The following is a 5,786-nucleotide window of genomic DNA, read 5'->3' as shown; positions in this document are numbered from 1 at the left end:
CAAATGTGTCTAGATGACATGAGAATGAAATCTACATGGTGAACACCATTGTGCATCACACAACGAGGTATGACAACTTAGTTTTGCTAGGTAATTATGAGCAAGTGAGTGATTACCAAGTTTACCTTTATTTTTTTGTTTGTGACTCACTTTGGATTTTTGTTCTACATGTCATCTCTATCCCATCAATTCACCAACCAAATTTTGGTTTGTATTTCCAACAACACCTTGAGGAAGAACCATTTTTGCCTCTAATAAAGTGGAGACCATCTTCAACTCTCTCCCACCTACTACTTTGGATGAAGAGGAAACTGAGGAGAGAGAGATCAATAAATCAAGTTCCATTGCCCATCTTAGCGAGGAGGATGATGTCATGATGATGATGTTGATGAGATGGAAGATGACCAATTTGAAGATGATGAAGCAAACACATCTACAAATGATGATTCAGTTTCTCTCTTTTTTTGACTTAGGAGCCATGGGTTTAGATCTAGATGATGCCACTTGTAGAGATCTTTTTGAAGATGATTCATAAATTTTTTGTATATTTTATTCTATGAGATATTTTTGTTGTGCCATCTCTCCCCCTCTCTCCCCCCCAACCCCCCATCCTGGCAAGGTGAATGGTGCTTGAATGGCTTGCCTATGACATACAACTTCATGTGTTGAGAAGCATGGCCTTACCTCCTTGGGCATGGACTATGTCTGCCCTCATCCCAGACAACAGGGATGTTGTGGATGATGATGGTCAACCTGCAACCTCACCAGCAATGCAAGCGGCATGATGATGGAAACTGCTACCTCTCTAGAGCCACATATAGGTACATGCCCGCAACCTCAAATGGTTTCTTTATGGTGCCCTATTGGAGCATGATGCCCTTAGGCCTTCTTTTGTATATCTTTTTTAATTTTTGATTACTTGGTACTGGGCTAGTCTTTGTATGTATCTCAGTCTGATGTTCTTGACATGCGAAGGCTTTTGACCCTCATTATTACACCTTGCTTCAATTGATTTACCTAACATGTGGACCCATGTTCTCTATTTTCTACACTAATTACCCTGCAATCGTATATGTACTACCTCTCTTTTGGAAGAATTCTCAAAACCTCCTTACCCTTGTATATGTATACTCCCACAGGAATCTGCAACCTTCTCGCTTATAGACACTTGCTTGCTCTTGATCATCTCTGGTTCTTTATTTTGATCTGCCAACCTGTATCATGCTTGTTCTCAGACCTTGAGCTTTGTACACACCTTAGAGTGGGTGCAATGCTGAGATGCTATGCTTGACACCGAGTTTTGGTTGACTTGCTTGGTCTATGTGTGTAGCCTTCTTGGCCGTTTTGCTCACACTTTGTATGTGGTGTCTTCCTATTATGCCTACTTCATCATCTGTGCATGATATGAATTCTGTTAAATTTAATGCTTGTCCTCCTTGAGTATGAACCATGATTTATATGTTCAGTTTTTGTACAAGCTTCTGAATATTTGGTGCTTGCAGTTATAAGCCTTGCAGGTGATGCCGTCCTGCACAATTTTGTAGCCTTATATGCACCTTGTATATGACGTGCTGCACCTGGGCTCTTGCTCCCCATGAAAATACATAACCCCTTGGCCTCATGCACTATGCATAATGATACCTACCTGAGGCTTGAGCCCTTTGGACCCTACCCATCCTACATTTTCATGGAATCCATTTGCATCTCTTATGAATTCCTTGGGTCTTATAAAAAGATCTTGGGCATTGCACACTCACTGTATTATGGCACTATTACAGTACCTAGCATATATACCTGCGCACTTATATTCACAACTATTTCTTTTGAGGCTATGGTTACCAATTTCAGCATGCTCTAGTAGATTAAGTTTACCTAAACTCTTTCCTATGCAGGACACTAGCAATTGGGATGCAGCCCTTGCCCTCCTTGGGTATGTGTCCCTCTGTCCTGCCCCTCCACCTATAGTGCAAGGTTTAGTGCTTTACATCAAGGATCGGAGCTTCCATTAGACAATGATTGAGCTCAAGAATGCAGCTGTGGCATTAGATGAGCACACTGATTTGTTGTTGCTTAACCTTCTTGATTTACCAGCATGGTTTCACCTTTACTCTTTGGCACAGGATAATCCTCATGCTTCCATACAAAGGCTTTGAGAGTTGGCAGCCAACCTAAAAGCAATTGGCGAAGAGGATGAACGGGAGCACAAGGAATGGGTTGAAAACTCCCCAAATCTCATGAGGAGATTCATGAATAGCCATGGAAAGAATCTACAAAATGACCCAATGGTTCAACAAAGGAAGCAGCACCTTCTTAGCAGCTACAAAGAGGTCTCTCTAGCCCCTCAATTTGAATCAAGTAGCTCCCTTATCCCGACAGACTTGGATGAAGAGGAGTTGGAACTTGCAAAGCAAAGTTTTGCAACTAGTAGCTCGACACTCAACCTCTCAAAGAAGCCCTTTGAATCATACACCAACCCATATATTCCTTGTAAGATTTTGGAGATTATTTTGGGGGATGCACACCACAAACCTTGGACATTGGGTAACTTCACACTTATGACACCACTTTCAGAGGGACTTCTCTTACTCTTATTAAATAGTAAAGACAAGCTCTCCTTGAATCTTGGTTTACAACATGTTCTTGAATTGAATGCCTCAAACATTATTGAGAACTATTTATTAGCCACCCCCTACACCATGTCAAAATTTGAGACAAATAGGTGTAAGGCATCTTTTGGGTGTGTTGTTGGGGTGAAAGGTGTGATCTCTACTATTGGTAGGGAAACAAACTATACCATGCAAATGTGGAATGTCCATCATCCCTTTATGAAGTGTGGTTGTGAACATGTGGGTCAGGCTAGCCATTGCAAGGATGGGAATATATTATGGTTCGACCACACATTGTGGATGATGATGCATCATCTTTCCATCTTCTTCCTGGGCTCAAGTTTGAAAATGTATACTATTGCCTTTCTCTCTTGGATTGAGAAAGAGGCCCAAGAGGCCATAAAAGCTTTGTTGATTCACCTTTTTTACAGGAGAAGTTGAAGGATTCTATCAAACATCGAGTTTTATTTAATAAAAAAGCCCCAATTACAAGTCTCAATCTTGAGGTTGATAGCTTTATACAGCAGGCCATTATTCCAGGGAGAGACGTTGGAGATGCAAGAACAAATAAGCGTGCTTGAGGAGGTTCTGCAAAACAGTCCCAAGGCCAAGGATGACAGCCATATACCCCACAAAGATTGACCGGTTCCACTACAACCAACTCTTGATGGTTGCAAGCCTCACCCGCCGACTCGGCTAATGGCTCTCACACACCATTCAGCACCCCCTCTTATCCTACCTACTTCTTGCAAAATTCTGTGCAGCCCTCCTTGTCCTGTTCCTGCCCCTCCTTTAACCCTCAATCTACCGCTAGCACAAAAGCCCTTTTGTATGATTGAAATTTGAATCTACTTCACTGTTGTTTGTTATAGTTCATCAGAGATTTGCATGGTAGGCTATGGTTTGAGAAAAAACCTCAAAACAAAGGCATCTTTGTTCCAATCCATTTTGTTAATCCTTTGTTGGATTTATGTAATGTGAGGGCCTTTTTTGAACTTTTTTTCTTTGGATTGAATATTGTCACCACTCAACTTTGGAGTGATTGTCTCTTCACATGGTCGTTTGACGCCCTTTTGAAGGTGAAAATGTGTAATGCACATACTGTTTTCACCTTGCATAAGGAGATGACATACACATGTCTGTTTAAGCAATTCCATTCACATATGGGACCCGACATGGGGACACATCCTAACCACTGATATTAGCGCTTTTATGTCGCCAGATTTGGCTCGATAATGTGGCTTTGGGCTCTCACATATAGCATCTACTCCACCCAACTTGGGTCAAGCATTATGAGGAGCTTTGTCACATCTTGGACACTCTCATGCATACCAGTTGCATCAAACTCCCATCAAGTCTTGCACTTGGTGATGCATATAAATCCCTACAAGGCTATTGTTTCAATTTCCTCCCTTGGAAAAAACAACATCAACTGTACCCTGACCTCCACAAGGAAATTGAACAACTCAAGCATAACTTTTTCATCTCTTGCTTGGATAAGGCACCAAATAACATTGAGGTACTTTTATGTAAAAATCTCATTGTTAATGAGGCTAACAAGAGATTATAGGGTAAGAAATTTACACTGTACGCTCAAAACATCAAGAATACACTAGCTCAAATTCTCTCTTCCTCGATCCCATTGTACCTCTAAGGAATAATGATCTCCCCTTCTTAACCGCCTCATATAAAAGCCATAAAAACTGATTCCGATGGTTCACATGTGGCTCTACATGCTGTTATACGGAGATTTCCCTCCTAATGGCATGCTTCTTAAAAACATGTATAGCACATCTCAAACAAAGGGCTAAAATCTTAAACCAAAAAGCCTTATTATGCCATAATTTCCACATCCAATCATGGTGGATTGTGGACTTGATTTATGAATGTGACTTGAACCTACCAAAGCATGCTACCACCGTCTATTCAAGGGACATGAAGAGGTGCTACAAAAATATCCCCCACCTTAGGGAACATGGATTAATCGACCACATTACTAAACTCATACAAGCTACTTTTTTGGCTCAACAACCATACATCTCTTTCAAAAGATTCCCCACCCAGTGCACAAAAGGAACATGGTCTTCACACCCATATAAATCAAGATTATCATTCACCTTACACCAAATATTAGAGATCAATTCTTGGCTCATCAATAACGTGTACATACAAAACCAAGGATTGGTGTGTCGCCAAAAAAATGGGATCCTCATGGGGCTTGCTTGCTCCCCCCTATGGTGCATCTCTACTTACACTCGTTGGAATTGGACTTCTTTTCAGGGATCCTCAAATCTTCCAACCCAGATCCCACCCTTAAGAAGTTGGGGTCACCTTTTTGATACTTCAATGAAATTCTCATTATTGACTCAATGGACCCCCTAAACTTCATTAACAACCAAACTATCTATCTTGATTGCCTCTCTATTGAAAGCAAGATTAGCACAAATGCAAAATTCCTCAATCTTCAATTATTGATTGATAAGGGGAAACTCATTAAGCATCTCAATAGAAAGGAGGAAAACCTCCCTTGCCAACCCATCAAATATATTCATAGATCTAGTAATCGGCCCTCGGATTGGGCTCCTAAGGTCATACTTTCACAACTAAAACCAATCCTCTTTTGCGACACCTACCCATTAAATGCTGCATGGGACATCCGAGCACTTGTCCAAGCTTTTTTCCATAACGGGTTTGAAAAAGCTAAGCTTTGGAGGCTGATTAGAAACCATTTGCAGGGATATGCAGCTTCCTCCCATACAAGCCTACTAAGTGATGTCTTGGAACACCTAAAAGGAGGGCACTAGGACCCCTTAGGGGGCCTAGTGCCCCCTAAAGAGGGATTAAACACTCCTCCTAGTGTGGGTGGAGGTGAGACTCTCTCTCTCTCTCTCTCTCTCTCTCTCTCTCTCTCTCTCTCTCTCTCTCTCTCTCTCTCGTCCCCCTTCTTTAACCCAAGGGAAGCACCTCTTACATCAGATGGACTTCTTAGCAAACCCTCCCCCCCCCCCCCCCCCCCCTTATGGAAGGCCTCCCACATATACACATAAGCTATATATGACACCTTCCAAAAAACAAAAAGAAGGGGAGAGGGCAGCATAAGTGTCTTTACTTCTCCACATACACACTCACTTTAATAATACCCATAATTGACCACTACCCTTCCACATGGGAAAAGAAATA

The 5,786-nt window shown here is 41.7% G+C and overlaps 1 pseudogene; it reads left to right on the top strand.

The window, feature by feature from the left end:
• The first annotated feature begins 674 nt into the window (after window positions 1-674).
• On the top strand, window positions 675-2,595 carry LOC147422985 (uncharacterized; annotated as a pseudogene).
• The last annotated feature ends 3,191 nt before the right edge of the window (window positions 2,596-5,786 follow it).

Source organism: Adiantum capillus-veneris, chromosome 26 (assembly GCF_014529385.1).
Source record: "Adiantum capillus-veneris isolate H3 chromosome 26, ASM1452938v2, whole genome shotgun sequence".
Taxonomy (NCBI): domain Eukaryota; kingdom Viridiplantae; phylum Streptophyta; class Polypodiopsida; order Polypodiales; family Pteridaceae; genus Adiantum; species Adiantum capillus-veneris.
This window is presented reverse-complemented; position numbering and strand designations above follow the sequence as displayed.